The sequence below is a fragment of the Vipera berus genome (genome assembly GCF_964194415.1).
Source record: "Vipera berus genome assembly, chromosome: W".
NCBI lineage: Eukaryota > Metazoa > Chordata > Lepidosauria > Squamata > Viperidae > Vipera > Vipera berus.
The window spans coordinates 46,789,265-46,807,335 of record NC_138210.1 but is presented as its reverse complement, the minus strand read 5'-3'; positions in this window follow the sequence as shown (position 1 = coordinate 46,807,335).

The window sequence follows — 18,071 nt, the reverse complement described above, 5'->3', positions numbered from 1 at the left end:
AGCTCAAATTCGAAAAACAAACACATATTCATGTTCCCCCAGCTCACCGAAGACCAAAAAGCCATGGGTTTTGCAGATCTGATGTCTCCTTGCGGAGATAGCCCATGTTATATCTTGCATTTGTTAGGAAAATCTGCTTATAGCATGAAAACTGCCCATTGCAGATAGAGCTCAAATTCGAAAAACAAACACATATTCATGTTCCCCCGGCTCACCGAAGACCAAAAAACCATGGTTTTGCAGATCTGATGTCTCCTTGCGGAGATAGCCCATGTTATATCTTGCATTTGTTAGGAAAAACTGCTTATAGCATGAAAAGTGCCCATTGCAGATAGAGCTCAAATTCGAATAACAAACACATATTCATGTTCCCCCAGCTCTCCAAAGACGAAAAAACCATGAGTTTTGCAGATCTGATGTCTCCTTGCGGAGATAGCCCATGTTATATCTTGCATTTGTTAGGAAAATATGCTTATAGGATGAAAACTGCCCATTGCTGATAGAGCTCAAATTCGAAAAACAAACACATATTCATGTTCCCCCGGCTCACCGAAGACCAAAAAACCATGGTTTTGCAGATCTGATGTCTCCTTGCGGAGATAGCCCATGTTATATCTTGCATTTGTTAGGAAAAACTGCTTATAGCATGAAAAGTGCCCATTGCAGATAGAGCTCAAATTCGAAAAACAAACACATATTCTTGTTCCGGGACTAAGCGAAGACCAAAAAACCATGACTTTTGCAGATCTGATGTCTCCTTGCGGAGATAGCCCATGTTATATCTTGCATTTGTTAGGAAAAACTGCTTATAGCATGAAAAGTGCCCATTGCAGATAGAGCTCAAATTCGAATAACAAACACATATTCATGTTCCCCCAGCTCACCGAAGACCCAAAAACCATGATTTCTGCAGATCTGATGTCTCCTTGCGGAGATAGCCTATGTTATATCTTGCATTTGTTAGGAAAAACTGCTTATAGCATGAAAAGTGCCCATTGCAGATAGAGCTCAAATTCGAAAAAAAACACATATTCATTTTCCCCTGGCTCATCGAAGACCAAAAAACCATGGGTTTTGCAGATCTGATGTCTCCTTGCGGAGATAGCCCATGTTATATCTTGCATTTGTTACGAAAATCTGCTTATAGCCTGAAAAGTGCCCATTGCAGATAGAGCTCAAATTCGAAAAACAAACACATATTCCTGTTCCCCCGCCTCCCCGAAGACCAAAAAACCATGATTTTTGCAGATCTGATGTCTCCTTGCGGAGATAGCCTATGTTATATCTTGCATTTGTTAGGAAAAACTGCTTATAGCATGAAAAGTGCCCATTGCAGATAGAGCTCAAATTCGAAAAACAAACACATATTCATGTTCCCCTGGCTCACCGAAGACAAAAAACCATGGGTTTTGCAGATCTGATGTCTCCTTGCGGAGATAGCCCATCTTATATCTTGCATTTGTTAGGAAAATCTGCTTATAGCATGAAAAGTGCCCATTGCAGATAGAGCTCAAATTCGAATAACAAACACATATTCATGTTCGCCCAGCTCACCGAAGACCAAAAAACCATGACTTTTGCAGATCTGATGTCTCCTTGCGGAGATAGCCCACGTTATATCTTGCATTTGTTAGAAAAAACTGCTTATAGCATGAAAAGTGCCCATTGCAGATAGAGCTCAAATTCGAAAAACAAACACATATTCATGTTCCCGGGACTAAGCGAAGACCAAAAAACCATGATTTCTGCAGATCTGATGTCTCCTTGCGGAGATAGCCCATGTTATATCTTGGATTTGTTAGGAAAAACTGCTTATAGCATGAAAAGTGCCCATTGCAGATAGAGCTCAAATTCGAAAAAAAACACATATTCATTTTCCCCTGGCTCATCGAAGACCAAAAAACCATGGGTTTTGCAGATCTGATGTCTCCTTGCGGAGATAGCCCATGTTATATCTTGCATTTGTTACGAAAATCTGCTTATAGCCTGAAAAGTGCCCATTGCAGATAGAGCTCAAATTCGAAAAACAAACACATATTCCTGTTCCCCCGCCTCCCCGAAGACCAAAAAACCATGATTTTTGCAGATCTGATGTCTCCTTGCGGAGATAGCCTATGTTATATCTTGCATTTGTTAGGAAAAACTGCTTATAGCATGAAAAGTGCCCATTGCAGATAGAGCTCAAATTCGAAAAACAAACACATATTCATGTTCCCCTGGCTCACCGAAGACAAAAAACCATGGGTTTTGCAGATCTGATGTCTCCTTGCGGAGATAGCCCATCTTATATCTTGCATTTGTTAGGAAAATCTGCTTATAGCATGAAAAGTGCCCATTGCAGATAGAGCTCAAATTCGAATAACAAACACATATTCATGTTCGCCCAGCTCACCGAAGACCAAAAAACCATGACTTTTGCAGATCTGATGTCTCCTTGCGGAGATAGCCCACGTTATATCTTGCATTTGTTAGAAAAAACTGCTTATAGCATGAAAAGTGCCCATTGCAGATAGAGCTCAAATTCGAAAAACAAACACATATTCATGTTCCCGGGACTAAGCGAAGACCAAAAAACCATGATTTCTGCAGATCTGATGTCTCCTTGCGGAGATAGCCCATGTTATATCTTGGATTTGTTAGGAAAAACTGCTTATAGCATGAAAAGTGCCCATTGCAGATAGAGCTCAAATTCGAAAAAAAACACATATTCATTTTCCCCTGGCTCATCGAAGACCAAAAAACCATGGGTTTTGCAGATCTGATGTCTCCTTGCGGAGATAGCCCATGTTATATCTTGCATTTGTTACGAAAATCTGCTTATAGCCTGAAAAGTGCCCATTGCAGATAGAGCTCAAATTCGAAAAACAAACACATATTCCTGTTCCCCCGCCTCCCCGAAGACCAAAAAACCATGATTTTTGCAGATCTGATGTCTCCTTGCGGAGATAGCCTATGTTATATCTTGCATTTGTTAGGAAAAACTGCCTATAGCATGAAAAGTGCCCATTGCAGATAGAGCTCAAATTCGAATAACAAACACATATTCATGTTCGCCCAGCTCACCGAAGACCAAAAAATCATGACTTTTGCAGATCTGATGTCTCCTTGCGGAGATAGCCCACGTTATATCTTGCATTTGTTAGAAAAAACTGCTTATAGCATGAAAAGTGCCCATTGCAGATAGAGCTCAAATTCGAAAAACAAACACATATTCATGTTCCCGGGACTAAGCGAAGACCAAAAAACCATGATTTCTGCAGATCTGATGTCTCCTTGCGGAGATAGCCCATGTTATATCTTGGATTTGTTAGGAAAAACTGCTTATAGCATGAAAAGTGCCCATTGCAGATAGAGCTCAAATTCGAAAAAAAACACATATTCATTTTCCCCTGGCTCATCGAAGACCAAAAAACCATGGGTTTTGCAGATCTGATGTCTCCTTGCGGAGATAGCCCATGTTATATCTTGCATTTGTTACGAAAATCTGCTTATAGCCTGAAAAGTGCCCATTGCAGATAGAGCTCAAATTCGAAAAACAAACACATATTCCTGTTCCCCTGGCTCACCGAAGACAAAAAACCATGGGTTTTGCAGATCTGATGTCTCCTTGCGGAGATAGCCCATCTTATATCTTGCATTTGTTAGGAAAATCTGCTTATAGCATGAAAAGTGCCCATTGCAGATAGAGCTCAAATTCGAATAACAAACACATATTCATGTTCGCCCAGCTCACCGAAGACCAAAAAACCATGACTTTTGCAGATCTGATGTCTCCTTGCGGAGATAGCCCACGTTATATCTTGCATTTGTTAGAAAAAACTGCTTATAGCATGAAAAGTGCCCATTGCAGATAGAGCTCAAATTCGAAAAACAAACACATATTCATGTTCCCGGGACTAAGCGAAGACCAAAAAACCATGATTTCTGCAGATCTGATGTCTCCTTGCGGAGATAGCCCATGTTATATCTTGGATTTGTTAGGAAAAACTGCTTATAGCATGAAAAGTGCCCATTGCAGATAGAGCTCAAATTCGAAAAAAAACACATATTCATTTTCCCCTGGCTCATCGAAGACCAAAAAACCATGGGTTTTGCAGATCTGATGTCTCCTTGCGGAGATAGCCCATGTTATATCTTGCATTTGTTACGAAAATCTGCTTATAGCCTGAAAAGTGCCCATTGCAGATAGAGCTCAAATTCGAAAAACAAACACATATTCCTGTTCCCCCGCCTCCCCGAAGACCAAAAAACCATGATTTTTGCAGATCTGATGTCTCCTTGCGGAGATAGCCTATGTTATATCTTGCATTTTTTAGGAAAAACTGCTTATAGCATGAAAAGTGCCCATTGCAGATAGAGCTCAAATTCGAAAAACAAACACATATTCATGTTCCCCTGGCTCACCGAAGACAAAAAACCATGGGTTTTGCAGATCTGATGTCTCCTTGCGGAGATAGCCCATCTTATATCTTGCATTTGTTAGGAAAATCTGCTTATAGCATGAAAAGTGCCCATTGCAGATAGAGCTCAAATTCGAATAACAAACACATATTCATGTTCGCCCAGCTCACCGAAGACCAAAAAACCATGACTTTTGCAGATCTGATGTCTCCTTGCGGAGATAGCCCACGTTATATCTTGCATTTGTTAGAAAAAACTGCTTATAGCATGAAAAGTGCCCATTGCAGATAGAGCTCAAATTCGAAAAATAAACACATATTCATGTTCCCGGGACTAAGCGAAGACCAAAAAACCATGATTTCTGCAGATCTGATGTCTCCTTGCGGAGATAGCCCATGTTATATCTTGGATTTGTTAGGAAAAACTGCTTATAGCATGAAAAGTGCCCATTGCAGATAGAGCTCAAATTCGAAAAAAAACACATATTCATTTTCCCCTGGCTCATCGAAGACCAAAAAACCATGGGTTTTGCAGATCTGATGTCTCCTTGCGGAGATAGCCCATGTTATATCTTGCATTTGTTACGAAAATCTGCTTATAGCCTGAAAAGTGCCCATTGCAGATAGAGCTCAAATTCGAAAAACAAACACATATTCCTGTTCCCCCGCCTCCCCGAAGACCAAAAAACCATGACTTTTGCAGATCTGATGTCTCCTCGCGGAGATAGCCCATGTAATATCTTGGATTTGTTAGGAAAATCAGCTTATAGCATGAAAAGTGCCCATTGCAGATAGAGCTCAAATTCGAATAACAAACACATATTCATGTTCCCCCAGCTCACCGAAGACCAAAAAACCATGATTTCTGCAGATCTGATGTCTCCTTGCGGAGATAGCCCATGTTATATCTTGCATTTGTTAGGAAAAACTGCTTATAGCATGAAAAGTGCCCATTGCAGATAGAGCTCAAATTCGAAAAACAAACACATATTCATTTTCCCCCAGCTCACCGAAGACCAAAAAACCATGACTTTTCAAGATCTGATGTCTCCTTGCGGAGATAGCCCATGTTATATCTTGCATTTGTTAGGAAAATCTGCTTATAGCATGAAAACTGCCCATTGCAGATAGAGCTCAAATTCGAAAAACAAACACATATTCATGTTCCCCCGGCTCACCGAAGACCAAAAAACCATGGTTTTGCAGATCTGATGTCTCCTTGCGGAGATAGCCCATGTTATATCTTGCATTTGTTAGGAAAAACTGCTTATAGCATGAAAAGTGCCCATTGCAGATAGAGCTCAAATTCGAATAACAAACACATATTCATGTTCCCCCAGCTCTCCAAAGACGAAAAAACCATGAGTTTTGCAGATCTGATGTCTCCTTGCGGAGATAGCCCATGTTATATCTTGCATTTGTTAGGAAAATCTGCTTATAGCATGAAAACTGCCCATTGCTGATAGAGCTCAAATTCGAAAAACAAACACATATTCATGTTCCCCCGGCTCACCGAAGACCAAAAAACCATGGTTTTGCAGATCTGATGTCTCCTTGCGGAGATAGCCCATGTTATATCTTGCATTTGTTACGAAAATCTGCTTATAGCCTGAAAAGTGCCCATTGCAGATAGAGCTCAAATTCGAAAAACAAACACATATTCCTGTTCCCCCGCCTCCCCGAAGACCAAAAAACCATGACTTTTGCAGATCTGATGTCTCCTCGCGGAGATAGCCCATGTTATATCTTGCATTTGTTAGGAAAAACTGCTTATAGCATGAAAAGTGCCCATTGCAGATAGAGCTCAAATTCGAATAACAAACACATATTCATGTTCGCCCAGCTCACCGAAGACCAAAAAACCATGACTTTTGCAGATCTGATGTCTCCTTGCGGAGATAGCCCACGTTATATCTTGCATTTGTTAGAAAAAACTGCTTATAGCATGAAAAGTGCCCATTGCAGATAGAGCTCAAATTCGAAAAACAAACACATATTCATGTTCCCGGGACTAAGCGAAGACCAAAAAACCATGATTTCTGCAGATCTGATGTCTCCTTGCGGAGATAGCCCATGTTATATCTTGGATTTGTTAGGAAAAACTGCTTATAGCATGAAAAGTGCCCATTGCAGATAGAGCTCAAATTCGAAAAAAAACACATATTCATTTTCCCCTGGCTCATCGAAGACCAAAAAACCATGGGTTTTGCAGATCTGATGTCTCCTTGCGGAGATAGCCCATGTTATATCTTGCATTTGTTACGAAAATCTGCTTATAGCCTGAAAAGTGCCCATTGCAGATAGAGCTCAAATTCGAAAAACAAACACATATTCCTGTTCCCCCGCCTCCCCGAAGACCAAAAAACCATGATTTTTGCAGATCTGATGTCTCCTTGCGGAGATAGCCTATGTTATGTCTTGCATTTGTTAGGAAAAACTGCCTATAGCATGAAAAGTGCCCATTGCAGATAGAGCTCAAATTCGAATAACAAACACATATTCATGTTCGCCCAGCTCACCGAAGACCAAAAAATCATGACTTTTGCAGATCTGATGTCTCCTTGCGGAGATAGCCCACGTTATATCTTGCATTTGTTAGAAAAAACTGCTTATAGCATGAAAAGTGCCCATTGCAGATAGAGCTCAAATTCGAAAAACAAACACATATTCATGTTCCCGGGACTAAGCGAAGACCAAAAAACCATGATTTCTGCAGATCTGATGTCTCCTTGCGGAGATAGCCCATGTTATATCTTGGATTTGTTAGGAAAAACTGCTTATAGCATGAAAAGTGCCCATTGCAGATAGAGCTCAAATTCGAAAAAAAACACATATTCATTTTCCCCTGGCTCATCGAAGACCAAAAAACCATGGGTTTTGCAGATCTGATGTCTCCTTGCGGAGATAGCCCATGTTATATCTTGCATTTGTTACGAAAATCTGCTTATAGCCTGAAAAGTGCCCATTGCAGATAGAGCTCAAATTCGAAAAACAAACACATATTCCTGTTCCCCTGGCTCACCGAAGACAAAAAACCATGGGTTTTGCAGATCTGATGTCTCCTTGCGGAGATAGCCCATCTTATATCTTGCATTTGTTAGGAAAATCTGCTTATAGCATGAAAAGTGCCCATTGCAGATAGAGCTCAAATTCGAATAACAAACACATATTCATGTTCGCCCAGCTCACCGAAGACCAAAAAACCATGACTTTTGCAGATCTGATGTCTCCTTGCGGAGATAGCCCACGTTATATCTTGCATTTGTTAGGAAAAACTGCTTATAGCATGAAAAGTGCCCATTGCAGATAGAGCTCAAATTCGAAAAACAAACACATATTCATGTTCCCCCAGCTCACCGAAGACCAAAAAACCATGACTTTTCAAGATCTGATGTCTCCTTGCGGAGATAGCCCATGTTATATCTTGCATTTGTTAGGAAAATCTGCTTATAGCATGAAAAGTGCCCATTGCAGATAGAGCTCAAATTCGAAAAAAAACACATATTCATTTTCCCCTGGCTCATCGAAGACCAAAAAACCATGGGTTTTGCAGATCTGATGTCTCCTTGCGGAGATAGCCCATGTTATATCTTGCATTTGTTACGAAAATCTGCTTATAGCCTGAAAAGTGCCCATTGCAGATAGAGCTCAAATTCGAAAAACAAACACATATTCCTGTTCCCCCGCCTCCCCGAAGACCAAAAAACCATGATTTTTGCAGATCTGATGTCTCCTTGCGGAGATAGCCTATGTTATATCTTGCATTTTTTAGGAAAAACTGCTTATAGCATGAAAAGTGCCCATTGCAGATAGAGCTCAAATTCGAAAAACAAACACATATTCATGTTCCCCTGGCTCACCGAAGACAAAAAACCATGGGTTTTGCAGATCTGATGTCTCCTTGCGGAGATAGCCCATCTTATATCTTGCATTTGTTAGGAAAATCTGCTTATAGCATGAAAAGTGCCCATTGCAGATAGAGCTCAAATTCGAATAACAAACACATATTCATGTTCGCCCAGCTCACCGAAGACCAAAAAACCATGACTTTTGCAGATCTGATGTCTCCTTGCGGAGATAGCCCACGTTATATCTTGCATTTGTTAGAAAAAACTGCTTATAGCATGAAAAGTGCCCATTGCAGATAGAGCTCAAATTCGAAAAACAAACACATATTCATGTTCCCGGGACTAAGCGAAGACCAAAAAACCATGATTTCTGCAGATCTGATGTCTCCTTGCGGAGATAGCCCATGTTATATCTTGGATTTGTTAGGAAAAACTGCTTATAGCATGAAAAGTGCCCATTGCAGATAGAGCTCAAATTCGAAAAAAAACACATATTCATTTTCCCCTGGCTCATCGAAGACCAAAAAACCATGGGTTTTGCAGATCTGATGTCTCCTTGCGGAGATAGCCCATGTTATATCTTGCATTTGTTACGAAAATCTGCTTATAGCCTGAAAAGTGCCCATTGCAGATAGAGCTCAAATTCGAAAAACAAACACATATTCCTGTTCCCCCGCCTCCCCGAAGACCAAAAAACCATGATTTTTGCAGATCTGATGTCTCCTTGCGGAGATAGCCTATGTTATATCTTGCATTTTTTAGGAAAAACTGCTTATAGCATGAAAAGTGCCCATTGCAGATAGAGCTCAAATTCGAAAAACAAACACATATTCATGTTCCCCTGGCTCACCGAAGACAAAAAACCATGGGTTTTGCAGATCTGATGTCTCCTTGCGGAGATAGCCCATCTTATATCTTGCATTTGTTAGGAAAATCTGCTTATAGCATGAAAAGTGCCCATTGCAGATAGAGCTCAAATTCGAATAACAAACACATATTCATGTTCGCCCAGCTCACCGAAGACCAAAAAACCATGACTTTTGCAGATCTGATGTCTCCTTGCGGAGATAGCCCACGTTATATCTTGCATTTGTTAGAAAAAACTGCTTATAGCATGAAAAGTGCCCATTGCAGATAGAGCTCAAATTCGAAAAACAAACACATATTCATGTTCCCGGGACTAAGCGAAGACCAAAAAACCATGATTTCTGCAGATCTGATGTCTCCTTGCGGAGATAGCCCATGTTATATCTTGGATTTGTTAGGAAAAACTGCTTATAGCATGAAAAGTGCCCATTGCAGATAGAGCTCAAATTCGAAAAAAAACACATATTCATTTTCCCCTGGCTCATCGAAGACCAAAAAACCATGGGTTTTGCAGATCTGATGTCTCCTTGCGGAGATAGCCCATGTTATATCTTGCATTTGTTACGAAAATCTGCTTATAGCCTGAAAAGTGCCCATTGCAGATAGAGCTCAAATTCGAAAAACAAACACATATTCCTGTTCCCCCGCCTCCCCGAAGACCAAAAAACCATGACTTTTGCAGATCTGATGTCTCCTCGCGGAGATAGCCCATGTAATATCTTGGATTTGTTAGGAAAATCAGCTTATAGCATGAAAAGTGCCCATTGCAGATAGAGCTCAAATTCGAATAACAAACACATATTCATGTTCCCCCAGCTCACCGAAGACCAAAAAACCATGATTTCTGCAGATCTGATGTCTCCTTGCGGAGATAGCCCATGTTATATCTTGCATTTGTTAGGAAAAACTGCTTATAGCATGAAAAGTGCCCATTGCAGATAGAGCTCAAATTCGAAAAACAAACACATATTCATTTTCCCCCAGCTCACCGAAGACCAAAAAACCATGACTTTTCAAGATCTGATGTCTCCTTGCGGAGATAGCCCATGTTATATCTTGCATTTGTTAGGAAAATCTGCTTATAGCATGAAAACTGCCCATTGCAGATAGAGCTCAAATTCGAAAAAAAACACATATTCATTTTCCCCTGGCTCATCGAAGACCAAAAAACCATGGGTTTTGCAGATCTGATGTCTCCTTGCGGAGATAGCCCATGTTATATCTTGCATTTGTTACGAAAATCTGCTTATAGCCTGAAAAGTGCCCATTGCAGATAGAGCTCAAATTCGAAAAACAAACACATATTCCTGTTCCCCCGCCTCCCCGAAGACCAAAAAACCATGATTTTTGCAGATCTGATGTCTCCTTGCGGAGATAGCCTATGTTATATCTTGCATTTTTTAGGAAAAACTGCTTATAGCATGAAAAGTGCCCATTGCAGATAGAGCTCAAATTCGAAAAACAAACACATATTCATGTTCCCCTGGCTCACCGAAGACAAAAAACCATGGGTTTTGCAGATCTGATGTCTCCTTGCGGAGATAGCCCATCTTATATCTTGCATTTGTTAGGAAAATCTGCTTATAGCATGAAAAGTGCCCATTGCAGATAGAGCTCAAATTCGAATAACAAACACATATTCATGTTCGCCCAGCTCACCGAAGACCAAAAAACCATGACTTTTGCAGATCTGATGTCTCCTTGCGGAGATAGCCCACGTTATATCTTGCATTTGTTAGAAAAAACTGCTTATAGCATGAAAAGTGCCCATTGCAGATAGAGCTCAAATTCGAAAAACAAACACATATTCATGTTCCCGGGACTAAGCGAAGACCAAAAAACCATGATTTCTGCAGATCTGATGTCTCCTTGCGGAGATAGCCCATGTTATATCTTGGATTTGTTAGGAAAAACTGCTTATAGCATGAAAAGTGCCCATTGCAGATAGAGCTCAAATTCGAAAAAAAACACATATTCATTTTCCCCTGGCTCATCGAAGACCAAAAAACCATGGGTTTTGCAGATCTGATGTCTCCTTGCGGAGATAGCCCATGTTATATCTTGCATTTGTTACGAAAATCTGCTTATAGCCTGAAAAGTGCCCATTGCAGATAGAGCTCAAATTCGAAAAACAAACACATATTCCTGTTCCCCCGCCTCCCCGAAGACCAAAAAACCATGATTTTTGCAGATCTGATGTCTCCTTGCGGAGATAGCCTATGTTATATCTTGCATTTTTTAGGAAAAACTGCTTATAGCATGAAAAGTGCCCATTGCAGATAGAGCTCAAATTCGAAAAACAAACACATATTCATGTTCCCCTGGCTCACCGAAGACAAAAAACCATGGGTTTTGCAGATCTGATGTCTCCTTGCGGAGATAGCCCATCTTATATCTTGCATTTGTTAGGAAAATCTGCTTATAGCATGAAAAGTGCCCATTGCAGATAGAGCTCAAATTCGAATAACAAACACATATTCATGTTCGCCCAGCTCACCGAAGACCAAAAAACCATGACTTTTGCAGATCTGATGTCTCCTTGCGGAGATAGCCCACGTTATATCTTGCATTTGTTAGAAAAAACTGCTTATAGCATGAAAAGTGCCCATTGCAGATAGAGCTCAAATTCGAAAAACAAACACATATTCATGTTCCCGGGACTAAGCGAAGACCAAAAAACCATGATTTCTGCAGATCTGATGTCTCCTTGCGGAGATAGCCCATGTTATATCTTGGATTTGTTAGGAAAAACTGCTTATAGCATGAAAAGTGCCCATTGCAGATAGAGCTCAAATTCGAAAAAAAACACATATTCATTTTCCCCTGGCTCATCGAAGACCAAAAAACCATGGGTTTTGCAGATCTGATGTCTCCTTGCGGAGATAGCCCATGTTATATCTTGCATTTGTTACGAAAATCTGCTTATAGCCTGAAAAGTGCCCATTGCAGATAGAGCTCAAATTCGAAAAACAAACACATATTCCTGTTCCCCCGCCTCCCCGAAGACCAAAAAACCATGACTTTTGCAGATCTGATGTCTCCTCGCGGAGATAGCCCATGTAATATCTTGGATTTGTTAGGAAAATCAGCTTATAGCATGAAAAGTGCCCATTGCAGATAGAGCTCAAATTCGAATAACAAACACATATTCATGTTCCCCCAGCTCACCGAAGACCAAAAAACCATGATTTCTGCAGATCTGATGTCTCCTTGCGGAGATAGCCCATGTTATATCTTGCATTTGTTAGGAAAAACTGCTTATAGCATGAAAAGTGCCCATTGCAGATAGAGCTCAAATTCGAAAAACAAACACATATTCATTTTCCCCCAGCTCACCGAAGACCAAAAAACCATGACTTTTCAAGATCTGATGTCTCCTTGCGGAGATAGCCCATGTTATATCTTGCATTTGTTAGGAAAATCTGCTTATAGCATGAAAACTGCCCATTGCAGATAGAGCTCAAATTCGAAAAACAAACACATATTCATGTTCCCCCGGCTCACCGAAGACCAAAAAACCATGGTTTTGCAGATCTGATGTCTCCTTGCGGAGATAGCCCATGTTATATCTTGCATTTGTTAGGAAAAACTGCTTATAGCATGAAAAGTGCCCATTGCAGATAGAGCTCAAATTCGAATAACAAACACATATTCATGTTCCCCCAGCTCTCCAAAGACGAAAAAACCATGAGTTTTGCAGATCTGATGTCTCCTTGCGGAGATAGCCCATGTTATATCTTGCATTTGTTAGGAAAATCTGCTTATAGCATGAAAACTGCCCATTGCTGATAGAGCTCAAATTCGAAAAACAAACACATATTCATGTTCCCCCGGCTCACCGAAGACCAAAAAACCATGGTTTTGCAGATCTGATGTCTCCTTGCGGAGATAGCCCATGTTATATCTTGCATTTGTTACGAAAATCTGCTTATAGCCTGAAAAGTGCCCATTGCAGATAGAGCTCAAATTCGAAAAACAAACACATATTCCTGTTCCCCCGCCTCCCCGAAGACCAAAAAACCATGACTTTTGCAGATCTGATGTCTCCTCGCGGAGATAGCCCATGTAATATCTTGGATTTGTTAGGAAAATCAGCTTATAGCATGAAAAGTGCCCATTGCAGATAGAGCTCAAATTCGAATAACAAACACATATTCATGTTCGCCCAGCTCACCGAAGACCAAAAAACCATGATTTCTGCAGATCTGATGTCTCCTTGCGGAGATAGCCCATGTTATATCTTGCATTTGTTAGGAAAAACTGCTTATAGCATGAAAAGTGCCCATTGCAGATAGAGCTCAAATTCGAAAAACAAACACATATTCATGTTCCCCCAGCTCACCGAAGACCAAAAAACCATGACTTTTCAAGATCTGATGTCTCCTTGCGGAGATAGCCCATGTTATATCTTGCATTTGTTAGGAAAATCTGCTTATAGCATGAAAACTGCCCATTGCAGATAGAGCTCAAATTCGAAAAACAAACACATATTCATGTTCCCCCGGCTCACCGAAGACCAAAAAACCATGGTTTTGCAGATCTGATGTCTCCTTGCGGAGATAGCCCATGTTATATCTTGCATTTGTTAGGAAAAACTGCTTATAGCATGAAAAGTGCCCATTGCAGATAGAGCTCAAATTCGAATAACAAACACATATTCATGTTCCCCCAGCTCTCCAAAGACGAAAAAACCATGAGTTTTGCAGATCTGATGTCTCCTTGCGGAGATAGCCCATGTTATATCTTGCATTTGTTAGGAAAATCTGCTTATAGCATGAAAACTGCCCATTGCTGATAGAGCTCAAATTCGAAAAACAAACACATATTCATGTTCCCCCGGCTCACCGAAGACCAAAAAACCATGGTTTTGCAGATCTGATGTCTCCTTGCGGAGATAGCCCATGTTATATCTTGCATTTGTTAGGAAAAACTGCTTATAGCCTGAAAAGTGCCCATTGCTGATAGAGCTCAAATTCGAAAAACAAACACATATTCCTGTTCCCCCGCCTCCCCGAAGACCAAAAAACCATGACTTTTGCAGATCTGATGTCTCCTCGCGGAGATAGCCCATGTTATATCTTGCATTTGTTACGAAAATCAGCTTATAGCATGAAAAGTGCCCATTGCAGATAGAGCTCAAATTCGAATAACAAACACATATTCATGTTCCCCCAGCTCACCGAAGACCAAAAAACCATGATTTCTGCAGATCTGATGTCTCCTTGCGGAGATAGCCCATGTTATATCTTGCATTTGTTAGGAAAAACTGCTTATAGCATGAAAAGTGCCCATTGCAGATAGAGCTCAAATTCGAAAAACAAACACATATTCATGTTCCCCCAGCTCACCGAAGACCAAAAAACCATGACTTTTCAAGATCTGATGTCTCCTTGCGGAGATAGCCCATGTTATATCTTGCATTTGTTACGAAAATCTGCTTATAGCCTGAAAAGTGCCCATTGCAGATAGAGCTCAAATTCGAAAAACAAACACATATTCCTGTTCCCCCGCCTCCCCGAAGACCAAAAAACCATGATTTTTGCAGATCTGATGTCTCCTTGCGGAGATAGCCTATGTTATATCTTGCATTTGTTAGGAAAAACTGCTTATAGCATGAAAAGTGCCCATTGCAGATAGAGCTCAAATTCGAAAAACAAACACATATTCATGTTCCCCTGGCTCACCGAAGACAAAAAACCATGGGTTTTGCAGATCTGATGTCTCCTTGCGGAGATAGCCCATCTTATATCTTGCATTTGTTAGGAAAATCTGCTTATAGCATGAAAAGTGCCCATTGCAGATAGAGCTCAAATTCGAATAACAAACACATATTCATGTTCGCCCAGCTCACCGAAGACCAAAAAACCATGACTTTTGCAGATCTGATGTCTCCTTGCGGAGATAGCCCACGTTATATCTTGCATTTGTTAGAAAAAACTGCTTATAGCATGAAAAGTGCCCATTGCAGATAGAGCTCAAATTCGAAAAACAAACACATATTCATGTTCCCGGGACTAAGCGAAGACCAAAAAACCATGATTTCTGCAGATCTGATGTCTCCTTGCGGAGATAGCCCATGTTATATCTTGGATTTGTTAGGAAAAACTGCTTATAGCATGAAAAGTGCCCATTGCAGATAGAGCTCAAATTCGAAAAAAAACACATATTCATTTTCCCCTGGCTCATCGAAGACCAAAAAACCATGGGTTTTGCAGATCTGATGTCTCCTTGCGGAGATAGCCCATGTTATATCTTGCATTTGTTACGAAAATCTGCTTATAGCCTGAAAAGTGCCCATTGCAGATAGAGCTCAAATTCGAAAAACAAACACATATTCCTGTTCCCCCGCCTCCCCGAAGACCAAAAAACCATGACTTTTGCAGATCTGATGTCTCCTCGCGGAGATAGCCCATGTAATATCTTGGATTTGTTAGGAAAATCAGCTTATAGCATGAAAAGTGCCCATTGCAGATAGAGCTCAAATTCGAATAACAAACACATATTCATGTTCCCCCAGCTCACCGAAGACCAAAAAACCATGATTTCTGCAGATCTGATGTCTCCTTGCGGAGATAGCCCATGTTATATCTTGCATTTGTTAGGAAAAACTGCTTATAGCATGAAAAGTGCCCATTGCAGATAGAGCTCAAATTCGAAAAACAAACACATATTCATTTTCCCCCAGCTCACCGAAGACCAAAAAACCATGACTTTTCAAGATCTGATGTCTCCTTGCGGAGATAGCCCATGTTATATCTTGCATTTGTTAGGAAAATCTGCTTATAGCATGAAAACTGCCCATTGCAGATAGAGCTCAAATTCGAAAAACAAACACATATTCATGTTCCCCCGGCTCACCGAAGACCAAAAAACCATGGTTTTGCAGATCTGATGTCTCCTTGCGGAGATAGCCCATGTTATATCTTGCATTTGTTAGGAAAAACTGCTTATAGCATGAAAAGTGCCCATTGCAGATAGAGCTCAAATTCGAATAACAAACACATATTCATGTTCCCCCAGCTCTCCAAAGACGAAAAAACCATGAGTTTTGCAGATCTGATGTCTCCTTGCGGAGATAGCCCATGTTATATCTTGCATTTGTTAGGAAAATCTGCTTATAGCATGAAAACTGCCCATTGCTGATAGAGCTCAAATTCGAAAAACAAACACATATTCATGTTCCCCCGGCTCACCGAAGACCAAAAAACCATGGTTTTGCAGATCTGATGTCTCCTTGCGGAGATAGCCCATGTTATATCTTGCATTTGTTACGAAAATCTGCTTATAGCCTGAAAAGTGCCCATTGCAGATAGAGCTCAAATTCGAAAAACAAACACATATTCCTGTTCCCCCGCCTCCCCGAAGACCAAAAAACCATGACTTTTGCAGATCTGATGTCTCCTCGCGGAGATAGCCCATGTTATATCTTGCATTTGTTAGGAAAAACTGCTTATAGCATGAAAAGTGCCCATTGCAGATAGAGCTCAAATTCGAATAACAAACACATATTCATGTTCGCCCAGCTCACCGAAGACCAAAAAACCATGACTTTTGCAGATCTGATGTCTCCTTGCGGAGATAGCCCACGTTATATCTTGCATTTGTTAGAAAAAACTGCTTATAGCATGAAAAGTGCCCATTGCAGATAGAGCTCAAATTCGAAAAACAAACACATATTCATGTTCCCGGGACTAAGCGAAGACCAAAAAACCATGATTTCTGCAGATCTGATGTCTCCTTGCGGAGATAGCCCATGTTATATCTTGGATTTGTTAGGAAAAACTGCTTATAGCATGAAAAGTGCCCATTGCAGATAGAGCTCAAATTCGAAAAAAAACACATATTCATTTTCCCCTGGCTCATCGAAGACCAAAAAACCATGGGTTTTGCAGATCTGATGTCTCCTTGCGGAGATAGCCCATGTTATATCTTGCATTTGTTACGAAAATCTGCTTATAGCCTGAAAAGTGCCCATTGCAGATAGAGCTCAAATTCGAAAAACAAACACATATTCCTGTTCCCCCGCCTCCCCGAAGACCAAAAAACCATGATTTTTGCAGATCTGATGTCTCCTTGCGGAGATAGCCTATGTTATGTCTTGCATTTGTTAGGAAAAACTGCCTATAGCATGAAAAGTGCCCATTGCAGATAGAGCTCAAATTCGAATAACAAACACATATTCATGTTCGCCCAGCTCACCGAAGACCAAAAAATCATGACTTTTGCAGATCTGATGTCTCCTTGCGGAGATAGCCCACGTTATATCTTGCATTTGTTAGAAAAAACTGCTTATAGCATGAAAAGTGCCCATTGCAGATAGAGCTCAAATTCGAAAAACAAACACATATTCATGTTCCCGGGACTAAGCGAAGACCAAAAAACCATGATTTCTGCAGATCTGATGTCTCCTTGCGGAGATAGCCCATGTTATATCTTGGATTTGTTAGGAAAAACTGCTTATAGCATGAAAAGTGCCCATTGCAGATAGAGCTCAAATTCGAAAAAAAACACATATTCATTTTCCCCTGGCTCATCGAAGACCAAAAAACCATGGGTTTTGCAGATCTGATGTCTCCTTGCGGAGATAGCCCATGTTATATCTTGCATTTGTTACGAAAATCTGCTTATAGCCTGAAAAGTGCCCATTGCAGATAGAGCTCAAATTCGAAAAACAAACACATATTCCTGTTCCCCTGGCTCACCGAAGACAAAAAACCATGGGTTTTGCAGATCTGATGTCTCCTTGCGGAGATAGCCCATCTTATATCTTGCATTTGTTAGGAAAATCTGCTTATAGCATGAAAAGTGCCCATTGCAGATAGAGCTCAAATTCGAATAACAAACACATATTCATGTTCGCCCAGCTCACCGAAGACCAAAAAACCATGACTTTTGCAGATCTGATGTCTCCTTGCGGAGATAGCCCACGTTATATCTTGCATTTGTTAGAAAAAAC